This window comes from Protopterus annectens, chromosome 1.part0 (assembly GCF_019279795.1).
Source record: "Protopterus annectens isolate FY-2018-M chromosome 1.part0, PAN1.0, whole genome shotgun sequence".
NCBI lineage: Eukaryota > Metazoa > Chordata > Ceratodontiformes > Protopteridae > Protopterus > Protopterus annectens.
In genome coordinates this window covers 397,635,028-397,657,376 of record NC_056725.1, presented here as the reverse complement: position 1 = coordinate 397,657,376, position 22,349 = coordinate 397,635,028, and positions in this window count along the sequence as shown.

Sequence of the window (22,349 nt, the reverse complement as noted above, 5' to 3'; positions counted from 1 at the left end):
TTTGCCAGGAGAGCGAACAATTGTTGTAGCATTTCAGTTGCTTATTCTGTTTATTATTATATTTTGCTGTTCCACATACAAATTTACTGTTTTATGCTACCATTTTGATATATATCTGGGAAATGTTTGTCCTGAGATATCAGGACATTTGACATTTGTTTGGTTTATTTACAGGACACGGCTGGCCAGAGGGCATATCCCTCTCAGGGTGGAACAGGTGTTTACCTTGGAACATATGCATCAAATTTTCAGGGATTACAATGTTTCAGTAACAATATGTTGCCTAATATACCATCAATGTCATATTTATTACCCCATTTTGCTGCGTAACTCACATTATGTGCTCTCTGCGATTGCATATTCTTCACGCCACCGTCAAACGCGGATCACATGATCTGTTGCTTCAATAATCTCCCATATCCTCTACACGACTGCTACGCCCTTCTGTCATAACACGTGTGTCTCCTTCCCTGTATCCACTGTAGTGTCTATAATCACTATTTACTCTGCTGTGTGTTCCCTGACCTATGTTCAGATTTAACAGTATGTGGGTAGGTCTTCGACCCGATATCACTACTGTTAACAGAAACACAATGTAGTCTGGTCCCTGATCTACAATAGACACAAAAGGCAGACACTCCTTACCTGGGCCTCCTGTTTAAGGCTGCACGTTTTCTTCTTGGGATCCAGTTTTCCGCTTTTCAGCCACAGATCAGACAGTAAACAGCCTCTTTACACACAACAATTCAGTCGGAGGTCTTTTCATTCAAGAAGAACCATTTCTGCATATTCTCCAGCGTACATGTCTAACCAGCCATGCACTCTGACCTGTAGCTTACCAAGGGAATTCGGATTACAAGGATCACAATGTGAAATAAGTTGTTACAACCAGACTGTAGTTATCAGTAGGCTTTTCTATGTGACAGCCGATAACACAGGAGGCTCGGGTTCAGAACGTTTTAGTAGTGTACACAGGCAGGCTAAATAATATACAGTCCAAGTATGAGAGTTTTGTCTGACTCTATACAGTAAGCAGTTTCTTTATATAGTGTTTACAATCAGCTTTTGCCCACCTTACTGACGTGGTCGGTCACAGGGCATTTCCATCACTATGGTCCGCAATAGTCTATACATACGTGGGTGCTGGGGTCGTGCTTTTAAATTGTTTTCTCATGGGAATAACACAGCCTTGCAAGGCACCTTGTACATTACAGTATCCTTTTGTGATTGTAGCTGTTTCAAGGACCCTAGACTGTTACGATACAGTGGACAGTTAATTTCTTAATACGTTGCTTTGTCTCTCTGGTAAGGAGTTGTACTGCTATCTTCGATAGAGCTCACAAGGCCATCCTCCTCTGGGGAAGGAGTGCTGTTATGCATGTACATACATTTATTGTTCTGTAACCCAGCAAATAATTAATGATGACAGACATGAGCCTGCTGTACTGCTTACTGCCAGGTTCAGAATTCCATCACAGTACAGCTTAGCTTCACCAATTACATGCAGGCTTAGTTCTACTGCCATATTGTACGGTACAATTCAATACATTATATAGTATTTCGAGTGTAAACTGGAACTTCATATGTGTTTCTATATATTTTACGAACAACATCCATCCGGCCATATGCATGTTGTTCCGTCCTTTACCTTGACCGTGTGTATTTGTCCGTCCAGCTATGCTAATCTCCACATGTGATGTCCCAGTTTCCCCTTCTTTGCCTGTAGCACCCTGTTAGGATGTCCTGTTTGTTAGGCACCTGTTCCGCTATATGTGATCGACTTCACAGCAAAGATAATCATCGATGCGGTGGTCCAACGACCCGACTTGTCCACATGTGTACAGTTATGTGCACCGTGTCGTATGCAAACCTAGATGGTTTGGACGGGTACATACTACATGCCGGATGTACACATTCTGCTGACACATTCACATGCAGCCATTTACATATCTGTACCTGCGGTGGGTTGGTGACATGTGGGGTACGTATTTGCCCGTGTGGCATTGCCTAACACAAACATCTTACCACAGTTCAGGTATGCACATTGTGTGTGGTTGTATAGCTGCACACGGATGCTAGCAGGTTTGGGTGCAGGGGTATACATGGGTGTGACTGACATGTACAATGAGGCTATTGTATGGTACATCCGAATGCGTGGGTTCTGCTTCTGGATATTACACTTCATCATACACCATCCAGTGTATGCAACAGAGACGTTGCTGGGTCTGGGATATGTTGCTATGCACATGTTTGCCTGTGTTTCAGGTATCTTGCTTCCTTACTGTTGTTATGTCAGCACAGCTACCCGGCTATGTACTGTCACTACTGCTTGTGACCATTATGGTTGGCACCTTTTCCAATGCCCATAGTGGGGCATGTTATGTGGGCACTTCGAAATTTGCAGGACTACACATACTCAGGGCTAGTGCAGTTGACAGAACTTCACTTGTTTGCCATACTATGAGCTTATTCTGTAAGCGTTTGGGTTCCTTATTTATTTTCTTATGCCATGTCTGTGTTCCATATCGTAATGTATATGTTTTATGCTACTATTTACATGTATATTGCGGAATTTGCGTGGCAGGGGATCGGAGGTCATTTTCCATTTTACGATTGTTGCAGGGACACGACTGTCCAATCAGGGACTGTCCATGGCACATTGGGACAGCAGGTAACCCTGGTGACCATGCCCATGTCGCTACTGGGGTTTCCACCTTTTCCATTTTCCGATCTGGGATATTTCCGGGACTCACATCTGACTTTACAGGCCGACACATACAAACGGTCACTATATAGCATGGAAATTCACTTGCTTGCCTAAATAATATGCTTATTATTGTGGCAATTTCCTTGCTTATTCTGTTTTTGTGTCATTTAGGTATTTCTGTTACAGAAATAACCAATTCATGCTACCATTACATTAAATACGGGATATCATTGTGTCCTACAATCGTAGCACATCAGCCATTTCTAATACGTTTTTTCGGGACACAACTGTCCATGGAGTGACTGCCCCAACCAAAGTGGGACAGGTGGTGACCTTAGTCGCTGCTCCTATGTCGGTGCGGCGCTGACATGCGGCTGTACACCTTCTCTGAGTGTAAACACTGACAGTGCATTGCGGGACGAACGCGGTCTTATGCGTATCCTTTGCTCCTTGGACGGGTACACTTATGCCTTCGTGGCTTCTATTTGCTTCTCCATTAATTTGGGACGGGGACTATGTTGCATACTGTACATGCGTTTCATTCTGCACAGGACCTGGCTGCTGCCATTACTATTGTGGGCGGACCATGGCTGTCAGCACATTAGGTTGCTCACCTCATGCTGGCTTAGACACGCCTCCAGACGCATCCTACCTGGGCTCGCTCACGTACACTACGCACGTGTCTGTGATTCCGGTGCACTCTCATTAATATGTATATGGCGCTACTGCGCCGGATATTCCATGCACCGCCGGCGCAGGCCTTACGCCGGCCTTGCGCCGAGCTTCATGAATCCCGGGGATGGTCTCCTCTTGTCAGCATGCCATGCATATTAATGATGCTGTGCTGCCAAGGGAGAGCCATGGAACATGGATATTGAATCAATGTAGTCTGATTTTTTTTTAATTAAAAATGCATGTTTGTACAGCACAGCGTGGAGTGCAGCAATGCCAAGCTGTGCTCACATGTAGAGTGTAGACACCTGCCAGACATCTAAAAATAGAAACAAGATGTAATTAAAAACATAATTACACTTTATGTGTTTTGTTTTGTTTTTTCTTTCTTTTTTTTTTTTTTTAATTTGGCATTTGCACGGCAATGCAAAGTAGAGCACAGCTAAGCCAAGTGGAGCTCATGCATACATTGCAGACACCTGACAGACATCTAAAAATAGAAACTGGATGTAATTAGTTAATTATTTACTGGTGTGTTTAAGCATGTTTGCGAGGCATGGTGTGGTGCTCAGCACTGCTAACAGGTAGCTCAGTGGCATATGTGAAGGTATACTGGATTTCTTAATATCCACTTAGCTTAATGGGTAGAGTTACAGCTGTATGTGTTGTAGGGCCAGTGTTTGAATACATGGAAGTCAAAAGCTGTTTCACACATTATGCGCAAACTTTTAAAATATGGCTCCACTGCATTCTGCTAAGCACTGCTCATTCATGCTAAGCACTGCATAAACATGTTAATGGCTGCAACGTTTGTGCTGTGCTCAGCTTCACTAAAACCATCATGCATGCTTGCACGCTGCTCATCTCTGCTTGGCTGGTTTGCGTGCTGCTAAGCCAAGCAGCACTTTTTTGAATGTTGCTCAATGACATGTAAGGGTGGGAAAACAACCTATATAAAGCATACTAGGCAGGCATTTTGCAGAAACCACTCAAGTCTATCATCTGTTGATTTGGCTGGTGGTGTTGGAGAAGGTGTGAGCTTTCGGGCATAGTGGTAGGACATTCTGGAGTCCAGGGCCATGGTTGGGCTTCTGAAAAAACATGAGAATAGGCTGCTGGAGGGTGGTTTCCAGGGCTCAGAGTGTAAGGTGGAGGCCTGGGACTGACTGGTCAGAGAGCTCACCAGTGTAACTGGTATCCCCTGCACAGGTGAACAGTGTCACCTCCACCATGACAACTGGAAAAGAAGAAAGAGGGGAACCTTGGACACCTGGATCCAAGACACGAGGGCAGGAAATACTCCACAAGTATTTAAGTACCTTTTCCTCTGTTTTATCAATATATAATCTGAATGTCTACAAAACTGGTATGCATACTGGTGTGCTTCTCTCCCAACAGCTACAGCTGAGAGGGCTCGCAATGTCAAGTCTCATGTTGGGTGCCTGGTCAGGCAGCACAGTGAGTGTGGTGAGTATAGATATATTATACCAACTGTAGTGCAATAAGCAAGAAAGAGTAAAGCATCAGCTGCAATAAAGTATATACAATAAAGTCTGTAGTGCAATAAAGTTGGATTTAGAGCAGCAGTGCAATAAAGTTGGAATTAGAGCTGTAGTGCAATATATGAACAATAACAATTTTAGTTCAATAAAAACAAGAAACAATACCAATAACACCAAGGAAAATGATGCACATCAGAATTGTCTTGTCATAACCATTGTAGTAGAGCTGTATGCATTGAGTCTGTATGATAAGTTTGCTGCAGTCAAGTATAACACCGTAATATAGCTGTAGAATGCAAATCTAATCCCTGTAAATGGTATTGCTTAACTCATAGTACTGTTCAAGGCTGTCTCCAGGCCAATACTGGTCACATAATGCTCTGTCTTCCACAGACATCAGGTAACAAAGGTATATGGGTGAGGAAGCCCACTCCACAACCAGATATTGTGTGTGTGGACTTCAAAGATGTCACAAATCAATATCAGCAATATGTGTTCACCTGTATTGTTGAATGTGAAATAAATCTGTAGTAATATATGCAGTATGATTGTATACCATGCATGTGTTCTATTGGCACTGCAGTCTAGTAAAACAGTGCAACAGTACTACAATGCTAGAGAAAAGTCCTGCAACTTGTATTGCATAATTCATAGTATGTTTCTAGGTGGTCTCCAGGCAAGTATCAGTCACCCTGTAGTCTGCAATGCCTCAGTAGCTCAGTCTGTTAAATTCCTTGTACACTGTACATTTTTCCATAGACAGTCTTGGGATCAAATCCAGTGCTATGTAGCACTACAGTTTCAGTATCAGTCATGTAATACTCACAAATACTGTGTTTAGATCTCACAGATTGTTACACTGAATAGCAAGAATGTGTGCATCAGCATTGTTGATTCAGAAATAAAAATGTGTAATTCTAGTATGGCTGTATCTCTTGCTTGGCCATACTAAGCTGCTGCAGTCAATTAATAAAGTATTTACAGATGTCCCCTGCAATCACAGGTAGTGGAATCTACTCCCATGCCTGCCAACTAAGCCATGACAGCTGTCTAGTTTAATTACTGTGCACAAACATGCCACTCAAGTGTCAGGAGTTCTAGTAATGTAATTAGAATTGACTAATCTGTCTGTCACATATCTACCAGATAAATTAATATCTGGAATGCAGTGTATTACCAAATCTGTATACAGAACAAACTGGTAGTTATATAGGTCCAGATTGTGTGAAACCAGTTTGAGTAGTTCTGTACCTGCATTTGTTAGTGCTTGGCCCTTATTGTCCCATGCTATCAGCTTGAGAGGTATATAGGTGCTAGAGCAGCTATAGCAGAATTGTAATCACTGTAATCACAACTGTCAGTACACACCTGTATAAGTATGTATGACCAGTGTTTTCAGGGATATTATCTGCAATCTCACTAATGGAATGTTTTTTTCTCTCTCTTTCCCCACCCCTTATCTTAATTTATTCATTAATGTAATGTATTATTATAATTTAATAATAACATATTCTGTTAAATTAACTGTTTTATTGGCCATATGGTTTACTTCACACTGGCATGCTGTTACTACATTGACTGTTATGTTAAAGTATGTTGTGCTGTACATAATATACATTAATATGTATCTGGATTAATAAATATGATGTTCCATTCTGTTAATACTAACAATGGTTTGGTTGTTATTAACCATAACATATTGCTTTACCTCATGTGCCACAGCACGCAAAGGTAGGCTGGGTCTGGCTGATACCCATACCTTGCCTCAACCGGCCTTGGCACTGGGTCCCAGTACATCTGGGACCCAGACTGGCGGTGCTCCCTTTGCTGCCCTACATTACCTGTGGTGTCGGGTAGTACCACCTCAGGGGACAGGGCCCAGTCCCCCTCTGGGAGCTGTGGCAGAGGGAGAGTAGTTATCCACGATGGGCTACCAGTCCTGTTGTGCAGGGTAGTCCGCCATGGCTATAACCAATGCCTGCACTGGATTGAGGGCATGCTGGCCAACCTGGTGGGGCAGCATCACCTGGTGCCCAGCCTCCATCGCAGCCACCTTCAGTGAAGGAGCAGTGCTGATGGTCCCATGGGTGGAGATGAGTCATGCTGCTGCTGTCTGGAGGCACATGGGACTTGGATTCCACAACACCCTCCTCATCAAAGGTGGTCACCCCCCTCATGTGTCACACACCATCCCTGTCTGCTGTCTTGTCTGTCTTGTCTATTTGCAAATGCATTCTCACCTACCCAATTTACCACCCCCACATGTGTCTATGTCCCTTCCCCAACATTCCACTCTCACCTTAAAAAAAAATGGGCAGCTGTCCCCCCCCAAAAAAAAAAAATCATCCCATACATAGCTCTCCATTTTGCACATGTGTCTACTGAACACATGTAATTCAGTCCAATTGGCTTGGCAATCCAGTTATGTTGTCTTCATCCCTTTCTCTAGACTGGAGAATCCAAATTCATGTACAAATCTGTCAAAGTGCACAGTTGTTACTTTACAAGAAATGAATAGCTATGGTTCTTTCCTACACCCTTCCTGCAACCCCCACCCTGCCTTTTAATGTGTTTTTCCCCCTGTTTGCCCCATTTTACCACTTTCCTATCTCCCTTTTTTCTTTTCTTTACATTTTTTAGTGCAGAGCACACTACGCAGATTCGCTTAGCTCAGTTAAATTGTGCTATAATGAGTATATGAGCTTTTAACATTGTAAGTAACATGTACAAAATTAACAGCTCTGCCATATTTCAGACCCAAGCCCATCACAACTGCAGCACACTGCATTAACCATCTAAGCCATGCAGCCCTTAATTAAAACAGGTGGTTTAAACAAAACATAGTAATCGCCACTTACAGTCATTAGGCGTGTTTCAGCTGAGCTGAGTGCTGCACCACACCTTACAAATTGGAATAAACAGTAATGGTAAAAATGGGAGTGTGCCTTGGATTCTGGTGAAATAGTACAGCACTACATGGCCAAACACATAATAACAGATGGAACTGAGGCCCGTAATATGAGGTAAATGTGCCCTTTTATCAGCAACATGTAGAAAGTCACCTGCTCAGGCATTCATGGCAAAATACATGTCTAACTGGGACTCTGGTGCAGAAATACATCCATATAAAGCCATGTACATGGTGATGGATGTCGACAATGTTTGTCACAGCTTGTATGTGTGCACATGTACCTTGGAAGTACATTTGCTGTAGCAGTGACTCAGTAGATCAGTCTGTTGAATGACTTGCATACAGTACATTTTGCCACAGACAGTCCTGGGTTCAAATTAAGTATTTTTCTGCATTTCAATTACAATATTGTAAAGACAGAAATTGATGGATCACTAATACACCCTTTTTCCACACAAAGCATTGCAAATTATATAGCTGCTTTTCAGTGCATGAACTCAGAGGCCTGCAGGTAGGGTCACACTTCATTATCAGTATAGCAGTACAATATGTCACCTAGTACTTTGTTATTGACACAGTTGCCTAACATCTGTACCTTAAACACATGCCTTAATTGGAGTGTAAAGGGTACCCTCACCCTGGCACTGCCTTTACAACAAGGCTAACACAACTGGCACAGACACACCTACACCTTGTTGTCCTCCAAAGCTTTTACACTCACTGCATATGTCTACTACCTGCAGCAGCAGCTGCAGCCTGTGGTACACACAGCTTCATGTAAAGATTTCTGATACAGACCTACTCTCTGTGATGATGTAGTCACCTCACCCAAGTGGTTTCCATCTCAAAAGCTAAGAAATGGACCCAGGTCTACATGAAGGTCTATATTGCACAGTGCTTGCATGTCATTGGCTATTGATAATGCATTTCAGCTGCTTTGGCTGCAATTAGTATTTCAGAACCACAGATTGCTTTAGACTTAATCACCTGCTGATGGGGATCAAGTTTAAAAGGCAGGCAGCTGGCTATGGGGAACCATTCTGTATGAGACCTTACTCATACAGAGCATGCCTTTGTGAAATTTTACCAAACACACAGTTAAACCGAACAGTACTACACTCTAGCAGGTATGTAACTGTTTTTTGCATATAAAAGGATTCAGATAGGAGGGTAGATGGTTGGGAAATAGGGATTAACGCAGTAAGCCAGTTGTATACCTTTGGAAATGACATGTCTTTGACACCCTGCTGACTTACACCTACAGGGGATTTATAATACATCAGAGTGGCATTGTCTTTTGTCAGTGTGGTACACTGGTGTTGTCAGACTGTCCCTATATAGTAGTTGTTATAGCACACTGCCATTTTTCTGGCACTGCATCTATGGCATATTATTGTGTGGTTGGCCTTAGGGGACACACCACAGTGGACTGGAGTGTTGGGTGTATGATCATACAGCAGAAGCTGTTATGGCACTCAGGGAAATACATAGGTAATGGTACTATCATAGTTGTATCCACACATGTAGTACATTGTCAGACTGTGCGTCATGCCATGTGTGAGCAAGCAGTGGACAGTGCCAGCCATTTTGCCCTTGCTGTATCTGTACATAGTGGACGTCCATGTATCTGCTCCTATAATGTGTTGCCATTGTGTTGTCTTTCAGGAATAATGTACCAGGGATGACACCCACCCTTCTTGGATGCAGAGAATGAGATAATCTTGCAAGGACTAAGGCAGCATCATGACATCCTGTTATCCAGGGAGAGACATAATAGGGAACAGTGGGCTGCACCGTGGTCAGATCATGTCTGTGACTTTAATGCCATGGTTAGTAGGGTAGGATATACTTAACTAAAAGTCTTTAATATGAAGCGCTTTTCATCTTGCTTTGTAGCAAGACTTCTTCAGATAACAAATGCTTTCAATACAATTAATTATATACAAATTAAATTGATCATCTGATCAACTTAAAACCAATAAACACACAATCAGCAACCCTCCCATAACATTCATTCTGGCATTTTAACCTTTCAGTTCTTACTAAACTAACATAATATACAAGGCATTTTTTCTTTCTTTCCTACTAGCCACATATAACAATATAAAATATTATAAACATAATTAATATATATACATATACATATATATATATATATATATATATATATATATATATATATATATATATATATATTAGGCTTCTCAGTTTTAAAATGCCAAAAATGGAACACATTTCATTCAGGCCAGGGTAATTATATGCATCAGTAGAAAATTGCCACAAAAGCTCTAATATTTCTAGCAACAGTGTTTCTGGGCCACCCCTACCATCTGATACAATATAATCTATTGCTCTACATTTAAAGCAATGTTGTGGATGTTTTTATATGTCTTGTTAAGGCATTCTCCAGCTTTAGTTTACTAATACCATAGAGGTGTTCATAGACTTGTTCCCTCAATCTTCTTTCCGTTTTGCCTATACAGAAGGCTGGGCAATTCTGGCACATAGCTGCATATACCACTAACTTAGATTGACAATCTAACTTGTGTTTTGTTTTGTATCATTGCCCCCTGATGATAAAGTTCTCCCCTGTTTCTATATGTTTACAGAAGTTACACATAATACATTTAAAAATTCATATCCTATGTGTAAGAAGGGTAGATTTCATCTCCAGGATACTTTTTTTAAATTAGCTCCTCACTTAAAGGTAATATGGGGAATATGGGGATGTTCTTGCAACTTCTGTCTCACCATACTATGATTCTAGACTATATCCCAGTTTTTAATCAGGATAGAATAAAATGGAATAAATTTCTTGGGCATTCACGCTATACACTGTAACTAAATTATGTGGCAGTTTTCTACTGATGCATATCATTACCCTGGCCTGAATGAAATGTGTTCCATTTTTTGCATTTTAAAACTGAGAAGCCTAAGTAAATAAAATCTGGTCTTTGCTCAAGGTATATCAGTATATGTAATTAAAGTGGGTGTATATATATATATATATATATATATATATATATATATATATATATATATATATATATATATATACTTGTTTTAAACATGTATAAAGTGTACATATATAAATTATGTTTATAATATTTTATATTGTTATATGTGGCTAGTAGGAAAGAAAGAAAAAATTCCTTGTATATGATGTTTGTTTAGTAAGAACTGAAAGGTTAAAATGCCCGAATGAATGATAAGGGAGGGTTGTTGATTGTGTGTTTATTGGTTTTAAGTTGATCACATGATCAATTTATTTTGTATATAATTAATTGTATCGAAAGCATTTGTTATCTGAATAAGTCTTGCTACAAAGCAAGATGAAAAGTGCTTCATATTAAAGTATTTTAGTTAAGTATCTGGTGTGGTTGTTTGGCAAGTACTTTCAACTAGGGTAGGACATATGAGCAGGATTGACACTGGGCAATCAATACGATTAATGCTGCATGCCAACAGACAGCAGATACAGCCAGGTATCCTGCTGTCACCAGTGGAGGACCTGCAGCAGAACAACAAGTCTGGGCCACTGAGGAATTCCTGGTGTACCTAGGCACATGCAACAGCTCCCAGGCATCCATCACACTGTACATTTTGGAGGTGGGTGCCACAGTTTCCATAGTTGAGGAGCTTGCAGGTAAGCTTATTGTGATCAGCATTGTAATACTGTAGCAGTCAGTCTGTCAGGCTGTATATAACTTTATGTGGGGGTCAGGTCTTTGTTCTTTGGGGGGTGTAACCTTGGATATCCACTCATATGCACATTGTGACCAATACAACAAGTAACAGAGTAGCTACTGTAATTGTGAGATATATAGACATATTACCTTGTTGTGTTGCAATATGCAGTAGTACTGACATTACACCACCCTCAAATTTTCACATCATCCGATCCAACAGGTATTGCCCAAGGCCATGCTCCTGCCCCTAGTAAGTATGACACTTGTTTTGTTAAGGAGCAATTATAGTCTAGTATAGTTAAGGGCCAGAATAATGCCCTATGCACACTTAATTATGTGTGTAGATAGCACAGGATGTTTTTAAAGGCCAGTATGGAAGAGGTGCCTAAGGTTTCGAAAGGGGGTAGTCACAGGGGTGTAGTTCAACAAACAGATACGCTTTGGCAGTTACAGGGCATAGCAGAAAAGCCTCCTGGTTTAAATGAGGCAAGGAATCTTAAATGCCTTTTAATATACAACAGGATGAAGGCAAATACATTTGGAAGTGAAATGTGCATCCCCATGTAACTGTGAAGAGAGTTGTACTGGGTTTATGTGTTATTTTTGCAATTATAGTGTCATATTGAGTAAGAAAAAGGTAAATATTACTGGTCATGTTTGACTTGATTTACTTCAAGTGATGGTTATAAAGGTCCTGGGTTGAATTTGAATTGTGTTCTGGGGTATTGCTTTGTGGACAAAGGTGGAAAAGGCAGTTGTTTGACCACTAATGCAGTTGTGGGTATTTGTTGCTAGGAGTCTTGGATACTTTTCATACACAGTAGTGCAAATATTAATGTACTGCTTTGTCTTATTGCATGTGACCGTGGGGGTTGGAATCTATCCCCTACACAACCTGATGTCAGTGACTCCTCGGACACTGATGATGATGATGGTAGCCACAGTGCGGCACAGGTGGGGGTGTTGTGGGGTGAATCTGTCGCAGAGGTTGACATCACACTTCTGCCCACCTTGACACCACACACAGTCTGTATTCCCACACATACCCCATCCCTGGAGGCCACGGATATTGGACATGTCAGAGGGTGGAGACAGTGAACAGGAAAGTGTGGCAACTATGGCTCCAGCGAGTGTAGACATTGGCGATAGCCAGAGACCTGGGGAGGCCCACACACATGGATTGATACTGGTGCTTGTAGGAGGCCTGCTGTCCATACAGCACCTGTTGCAGGTGTCACATTATGGGTCACCAGGCGCATGTTTTGGGCTGTCATGAAGGCACAGGCAGGTTCTGAATGGAACACCCGGCATATGCTTAGGATTATGGATGCCACACAGTCTGACATCTGTAACAGCCTCCAGCACATTGGAAACACCCTGGATCACTTGACTGATGCAATGGACAGATGGTGGGCTGAGACAGTGTCTGTCTTGGACTGCACAATGTCTGTGCTAGAGCATGTGGTTGGAATTGAGCATTGTACTCATGGTAAGTCAGCAACACCATCTGCTCAGAGTCCACATGGCTGTGCACATTCATGCTCCTGTTGTGGAAGTACATATAGTGCTACAGAGGGGAGTGTACTGTCCATATCATGACATGGCAGGCCAAGGGCTTGTTGTCCTGGGGAGTCCCATGGGGGACATGGTCCCAGAAGACAGCAGTCGCAATCAGGTACTAACACCATTTCTGACCTTCGGCATGGAGGTGCCAGTTCAACACCTTGCAGAGCCAGTTCCCATATTCGGGGCAAGAGACAGTGAACTGTCAACTCTACCATGTGTGGTAGAAAGCTGTCCAACATAAACACAGGTAGGGCTAGCACTGAGCTTGACTGTGTACACACACACTCACACACCACTGTCAAATGCAGGTCACCTACAGACACACACAGCACCTCTCCATGGTCCATCATACATGCTCCCCCTGACTCATACACATGCTATCTACCATTTGGGCCAGCCTAGGCCTCCGGCATACCCACACAACACCTATGCAAGTGGTGATTTCTGTGCTACATCCATGTCATCCTTGACATCGATGCAGGGAAATAAAGCTATGGGTCTGATGCACAGGGTGACATTATTACTTAACTTCTATTTGTGTACTGCAGTGCTGGTTCACCATGTCACTTGTAGCGGCAACCCAGAGATACTCTATGCTGGCATTTGTTATGTGTATGCCACATACAGTTGTGTACTTTATGTGGCCTTTATGTTGTATGCTTTTGAAATGGCTGTATAGTTACACAATGACAGGTGTGTCATAGGCCTGCTTATATTTCTGTTGCAGGAGTCTGTTGGGATAACCTATGGATACAAATTGGAAATAAAGCAGCACAGGATGGCATATCAACACAGCAGACATATGTCATCAGCAAGGTACAGCACTATAACTGCATGGCTCCATAGGTTCATATGTGTATAACAGGCTAACAAGGACAATGTTGACATTCAGCATACTCATGGCTCCTTAGTCTGTGAGAAGGTCTGCTACACTTCATAAGTGCCACCAGAGTTTTGATGGAGATGACACATCTACATACATCATGTGTTCAGTACCAACAGATGCTCGGCAACAGTTATGATTGTTGTGTCCTGCATCCCAATGTGTAACCTGCACATAATGTGTGTCACAGCAGATGTGTGTGTGAGATGCATGGGAGGGGACTGTTTCATATAGGGTGTACTGTCTGTGTTACATACCTGTCTCACCAGCATGTACTATGCATACCAGATGTTGGTGTGTAGCACAGGTGACACGTGCTAATCCTGTCATGAACACACAAGAGGTACACAATGGGAACTGACATCTCCCTGTATGGAGTCATACACACACCCCCAAAGCATTTCGGAGACAAACTACACATATATGGTCCTGACATGGACTCCATAGGACATGTTCTCTACAATGTGAATTGGTGCAATTTGGATCCTGTGTAGCTGCTACATTTGTATGATAGTCCTGTGTACTGACATGGCAAGCGTGCCATTGCATAGAATGATAAATGTGGTGACTGCCACATTCAGTATACTGGTGCAAGTCTGGGATGTACATCCTAAACCTCACGGTTTTGGTTGTACAACAGTGAATGCATCCACATCTTTCCAACCAGTAACAGTCAAAGGTTACAGTACTGTCTGTGTTCAATCCATATGTCCCATGGTTCAATAATATGTTGTAAAATTCTCTAACAGGCTCTCTCACACACACACACACACACACACACACACACACACACACACACACACACACACACACACACACACACACACACACACACACACACACACACACACACACACACACACACACACACACACACACACACACACACGCACACAAATGGCTACACTGAGGCAAGCACCACTTCCAATCAGTGCATGCAGGACACACCAAGGTACAGATGTAGTGCAGGTTAGCTGTATGTAAGTGTGCACACTTACTTATGTAATGGTATATACTGCAGATCACAGAACATAGTGCATGAAACACAGCTCCTGCCTTCTAGCACTATAATTTTAGGACATATGCTTGATAACATATGCGGACCTTGTTGTGGTCAGTCCTTTGGGGGGGCCACATTACTCACTACAAATAAAACACTGCAAAATCCTATATATATATATATATATATATATATATATATATATATATATATAGGCTACCAAGGTTATACTTTATGGATATATACACATGCATACAAGTGGGCTAGAGTGAGATTAAAACCCCTACCTATCTAGTCTTATACACTAAAGATTGGGTCTATATTATAGGTTCATAGGTTCATACTAGGCTATCTGCCCGAGGGCATTTACAAGCCTAGCCCATCGTTTTGTGGCTTACGGCACCCCTTTAGTATGGGGAACTATACCCATTATTTTGCTGTGCCTCTGTTGAGCAGTGACACTGAGGTAATCCCTGGGGTATATCTGCGATCTCCCATCCATTGGTCAAGATTTCTCTTGAACAAGGCCAGCGAGGTGCTCTGCCTCACATGTACCGGGATTTTGTTCCACAGCATAGGGAGTCTTTGGGTGATGAATCTATCCCTCCAGCACGTCCTATTAATAGCCGTGTCAAGGTTTAAGTCTCCGCCTTGTGGCTCTGATGGATCTAGATTTTTGAGGTGAAGCATATTCATCAAATCTGGGTTTGACATGGCCTTGTATGTTAGGCAAAGGTCACCTCTGAGCAGCGTAAGCGACTGAATAGAGCTGGAGTTCTTTCAGTCGGGCAGCATAGGACAGATTTTTGAGACCCTTTATCCTTTTGAGCTGCTGCAAGTGTCGGGTCAGATACATTCCGAATGGGGCATTGTACTCAATCATTGGTCTGATGAGTGATGAGTAAAGGGAGACTATGACCTCCCTTGATCTAGATGAGAATCCCTTCATGATAAGGTGGGCAATGTAGAAGGTCTTCCTAACTACTTTAGCTACATGGGTGTCGAATGACAGACTACTATCAACCTGGGTCCCCAGGTCCCTGATAACTTCTTCTGTGCTCAGTGGATTGCCACCTATTTGGTAGCTAGGGCTAACCTTGTTTTTCCCAAGGGTATGACTATGCATTTTTGGCATTTAACTTTAGGCCGTGGCTCTGGCACCAGTTATCCGCTTCTGTGAGACCCTTCTGAAGGATATCTGTGTCAGATGTGTTTTCTACTATGGCCCAGTTTGCAGTCATCTGCAAACTTTGTCAGCCATAACCCTCCTGTGTTTGCTTGTACTTCAGAAAAGTAGATGCCAAACAAGAGTGGGCCCAGGACTGAGCCCTGTGGGACACCACTTGTGACAGGCTTTGAGTCTGACATGGCGCCAGCAGCTCTGACCCTGTGGGTTCTGTCACTCAGCCAGTTTGCAACCCATCTTGTGATGTATGGGTTGACATTTAAGCTGATGAGTTTTTCAATGATACCCGAATGGGGTATTGTATCAAGGCCTTAGCCAGATCGAGGTAGGCTGTATGGACTGCCTTTCCTCATCAATGGCTTTGGTGACTGTTTCAAAAAGTCAACCAAGTTTAAAAGGCATGATCTGCCTTTGACAAAGCCAAACTGGGTTGGATCCAAAGTCTGCAAATTCCCTATGTCTTTATTTATGAGGTCCATTATGATCCTCTCCATGGCTTTGCAGATAAGGCTTGTCAAGCTAATGGGCCGGTAATTTCCAGGGTCGGTGGAGGCACCGCCTTTGTGAAGTGGTACCACAGTTGCAGTGCGCCACCCCTGGGCACGTATCCAGAGGTAAGACTTTGATTAAACAGCTGTCCTAGCTGTGGGTTTAATTCCTCATTGAGTTCATGGAGCACACAGCTGGGGACACCATCAGGTCCCATGGATGCTGTGTTTTTTGCTTTGGAGAGAGCAATTCTCACTTGGGCGCTGGAGATGTTTGGGGGCTGCAATCGCTTGGTATAGATATCTCTCCTTTGGGGAGGGGAGAAGTTTGCACTGAACCTGTCAGCCAGTATGTTGGCAATGTCTGTAGGATCAGTAATCTTCACATCATTTTGAACTAGCTCTGAGCATATCTGGGAGTTTCCTCCCAGGTTTCTAACATAGCTAAAGAAGGCCTTATGATTCTCTTTTGAGTCTTTAGCTATTTTCTCTCGAAATTTGCTTTGGATGATTTTATGAGAGCTCTTAGTTTTTACTTATAGTGATCAAGGGTGTCTTACCTTTTAAGGATTTTGCTCTATCTTGTAGTAGCTTCCTCCTTTTGTTGTAGAGTTTGTTTATGGCTGGGGTCCACCAGACTGGACGCTTGCCTTTGGTACAAAGAGTCTTTGTTTTGCTTGGGATTGCCTTATCCATGCAGTCCTGCAGGTGCTGGTAGAAGGCATTTGTAAGTGATTCAGCGGCTTGAGTACTGTTTTCCGCCGGCTCCGGGGCCTTAAAGGAGACCACACTAGTCTTTAGAAGTGTGAAGTCGGCTTTTGAGAAGTTCTTTACTGTGTTTTTTTATTTCAGGTGGGGTGGGATGAGGACCTCCAGCGAGATTAGTTTGTGGTCTGATCTCACCAGTGAGGGTACACCTCCGGTGTTGAACATTGTGCTCCCATGTTCGTGATGATGAGATCAAGTATGTTATCTCCTCTTGTGGGGATGGTGACTAGTTGTTCCATGGCATTTGAGTTTATGAATTCCAGGAACTTTTGGGCTAGGGTGTTTGGGCTTGAGTAGTGTTCCCAGTCTATATTAGGGTAATTGAAGTCACCTAGTATGATGGTGTTTGGTGATACATTTATCCCTCTAGTGTTTTCAGGAAGGCCATGTGAGGTTCCTGAGTTTGTGAGGGTGGCCTGTAACATGCTACAATTTGCAGAGCAGTCTTGCCTATGGTTAATTGCACCTGGATGGTCTCCGATGCATCGTGCATTGCCACCAGTCTTGAGGTGTGGGTGTCCTTGATGAATATGGATACCCCTCCTTTCTTGGTATTGTCCAGATTTTGGGGCGAACGCATGATATGAGGTAAAACCTGATAGCGCTGGGGTGCTCTCAGGAGCCTTGAACCAGGTTTCTGTCACAGCACAGACATCGATGTTCTCCATACTGAGAAGGGCCTCAAGTGCGTGCATTTTGAGATTTAGACTTCTGGCATTGAGCAGCATTACCCTTAGTTTTTTCCTTTTTTGTGTTCTAGGGTGGTAGGTTTAGAATTTGAGCCTTGCCTAAAAAAGGCACTATGGGGATGGCAAGAGCCTTTGCCAATATCCGGAATCCCAGGGGTGACAGGTGCAAGCCGCCCTTGAAGCAGCGTGGCTTGTCCAGCATGTCATCCCAGGCAGACAGACACTGGATCCCCTTTGAATGACACCAGTGTTTAAGCCAATTGTTAAAGCTGATCATCTTATCTCTGTATTGTGGCATCATTCTTGGTGAAGGTAGGATACTGCTCAAGGTCAGGGTCATACCTGTCTGGGCTACAAAATGGAATGTTATAATATTGAACCCTTTAGAGCGACAATAGCAAAGCCTCAGAAGATCAAAATTTTACCTAGGGTAAGATTTTGGTGGTCCGGTCTGTGGCTTCCCTATTTACAGCACTGTGGTGCAATGGTTACAGACCGGGTTTAGGAAAGTGAGCAAACAGAGGTTACGGATTGGGTTCAGGTAAGTGTGGTGCAATGGTTACGGACCGGGTTAAGGTAAGTGAGCAAACAGACTGGGGTAAGGTGAGTGTGTGGTAGTTAGGGATTTTAGGGTTAGGGGGCGGGTGAACTGAGTGTGCAGTAGTGACAGACTTTAGGGTTAGGGGCGGGTTAAGTGAGTTAGGGTTAGGGCGCGGGTGATGTGAGTGTGTGAGAGTTACGGACCTTAAGGTTAGGGTTTGGGTTAAGGTAAGTGGATAGATAGTAGTGTATGTACAGATTAGTGTAGGGTTAGATGTAGGATTTTAAGTGTATGTTTGTGGATTGAAGTTGTTTTGGTGTGCTTGTGTTGTGTTTGTGTATGTTTCTTAGAACAGTGAATTTTTTCCTGGGAAAAAATTTGCTGTTCTGAGTGTTTGATGTTATGATTGTTCGACTGAAATGGGTCGATATTATAACATTCAAAATTCTGAGCGTTCGATGTTATAATATAGACCCTATAGATCACAGTACTTGTTGCATGCACCATGGCTTACATGTGCTATTACACTGTCAGCTGGCAGTCGTAAGGAGGCTGACATCATCAGGGCTTGTAGAAGAGGGCAGTGTGGAAGCTAGCAGCAACTTACAAAGCCAAAAAGTGTATGACCATTGTAGGTGGATATCCCATGAGAGCATGTATGTTCATTTGCAGGAAGATACTCACACACACACTCTGACACAGTCACACACCAAGTGGGCTGGAGGGAGATTAGAACCCTATCTAGTCTTATACACTACAGATCATGGTATTTATTGCCTGCACCATAGCGTACAGCTGCTTGTTACACTGTCAGCTGGAAATTTTAAGATGGCTGACATCATCGGGCCTTGTAGAAGAGGGCATTGTGGAAGCTAGCAGCAGGTTACAGGGCCAAAAAGTATATAACCATTGCAGGTGGATAGCCCTTGAAGGCATATCTGTTCATCTGCAGGAAGACACACACACACACACACACACACACACACACACACACACACACACACACACACACACACACACACACTCATGCATAAAGTGGGCTGGAGTGAGATTAGAATCCCTACCTATCTAGTCTTATACACTATAGATCATGATACTTATCACGTGCTCCACAAGTTAAGTCTGTTGTATATGTGATTGCAAGTACGGTACTTGTGTATTACACAAACTAGGCCTGTGGTGACCAGCATCTGTGGCCTGCAGTGTGATATTGCTTCATACTATTATCTCCATCTAGCATTCTAACAGCAGGATAACTGTAATTATCCTTGTTATGTGTGTACAGTTAGCAGTATGGCCATATGTGGCTACTTGCAGTTACACAGGCATACTTGTGAGCAGGGACAAGTTCCCTGTCCATACATGCATTCACAACATTATGCATTATAGCACCTGCTAATCTGTGTCTGTCTACATGGTGACATCCAACAGGCACAGGGGTCTGTGGGTAAATTGAATTTGTACTGTTGCATCCTTAGCTTGGATCCCTTGAGCAACAGTATGCCGGTGTGATAGTGGAGATTTGCTTGCCATCATTAGGGTATGTCAGACAAGACAGACATCCATACACATTTTTCTGTATATAAGAGATTTATACATAACTGTAGCTGCATGTGTGTATGATATGTCTATGTGTTATGTAGATATATCGTGTGTGTGTGTGTGTGTGTGTGTGTGTGTGTGTGTGTGTGTGTGTGTGTGTGTGTGTGTATGTGTGTGTGTGTGTGTATGTGAGTGTGTGTGTGTGTGTGTGTGTGTGTGTACCATTTTAATATATATAGCTATATATATCAGTACACATCTATTTATCACTACATAGCAATAGCTATACTATTCATGTGAGAGATTGATAGTGACAGATGGATATGTACATGTACAGTATATCTGTCTGTATAGACATTATGCATAACATGTCATTTTGAAATAGGGGCAGCAGGATATGTGTTCATTTTAACTAAGTGTATGGGCATGCCCAGTGGGACTGCCAGTACTAATATGGGGACTCCAGTCCACACCTACCTGTACTCCAGTCCAGGATGTTGTATGTTACTGACATTAACATCTGCTCCTGTCTCTGCAGTACTGCACTTCACTCAGACTGCCCACAGTATTCCCCAGCTGTGTGTGTACTTCATCTGTGACTGTGGTTGGTAATGCTACACCACCAACAAACTGACAGTCTGCATACCTCTCCACTGTCCTGATTTCCACAGAATGTCAAGAGTTTTGCCTCATATATTTGGTCTTTTCCTCATACATTTGTGGTCTTCTGGTGAAGTATTGAATATTGACATCCCTACATTATACTACTTACAGACAAGCATTTGTGTTTCAGACGTTATACCCTTCAGAACATATGTAATAATGCAATACCTTTACTTCCATTGGCTGTCTAGGTTTAGGGGGACAATATTTGAAATCTGACCCTATGTTTGGGCCTTTGCCCCCCCCCAAGTCTTACTGGTTTTGTCCAGATTTCTTGCAGTAACAGGTATGTCAGTCTGTAAAAACAACAACATAGTACTACCTCACATGCAAAAGATGTAATTCCAGATTAGAACCATCAACACCATCACCCATGCTAGCTTCCCTATTCCACTGAGCCACTCAGCTCACCAAACAGAGAGGAGTCATTCATCACACATTAAACAGCATAATAATGTACATTGTTATCCTGCATGAGGAGAGACATACAATGGTGTGGCCAATACCTATGTTACAGCCCTGAGATTGCCTGGTCCACTGATACATCATAGGTGATTTTCCCTTAAAGCAGTTGTATGGGTACACTGCTGTGTTGGGTGTGGGGGAACAATGGCACATGATCTGCTGGGCTATACAGTAGTCAAACTATCATGTGAGCCCATTGTTTAACATCTTGCTTGACTGATGTAGTGAATATTCCAACCATGAGGCCTAGTGACTATTAAGGAACACATACTATTGGATTGGGTATCTGTAGTCCCATGTGGATGTTACATCTGTCCAATTAGTCCACTATATTTCCTTGCATAACAGCAGCAGATCCATACATTTGTTATGTTATAGTAATCCTTATAATTGGTGGGTAGCGTAGAGACTTACCTTGTGAATGCAGCAGTTTGGAGACCTGTAGTTCCAAGCTGATAGGAGTAAAGTGTCAGTCCCTATGGCTCTAGGTTGTCAGGGAATGTGCTAAGCATTGTCTCTTGGCCAATGCCAGGGCATAATGGGAATATCTACATCTGCCTAAAGGGACATTATCAGGGGGATCCTGCTCCGAGTCCACTTGCGACCATGGCTGTGTGACCTAGGCACTGGTGGGGGGCTGTGTATCCCATTCCTTTGCCGATCCGGCTGCATCTCCTTCCACAGGATCATATTGTGTAGCATGGCACATACTGTGAACATATGTGCACATGTGGCTGGAAAGTACTGCAGGGCTCCACCAGATATATCAAGGCACCAGAACCATGACTTCAGCAGCCCAAGCACATGCTCTATGATGTTCTAGTTTGTGAGTGTGCCTCATTATGGCATTCTTCATTGTGTGTCTGTGAATTTCTGATGAGTGTCATCATCCACAGTTCCAGGGCATAACCAGCATCTCCCAATAAATTGCCATGTGTGATGTCCCCCCTAGCAAACATCTGGCACAGCTGTAATGTGTGCCAGATATGGGAGTCGTGATAACTGCCAGGGCTGCCACCACAAACATTCATGATAATACACTGGGCATTTCACACAACCTGGCAGCTGATGGAGTTG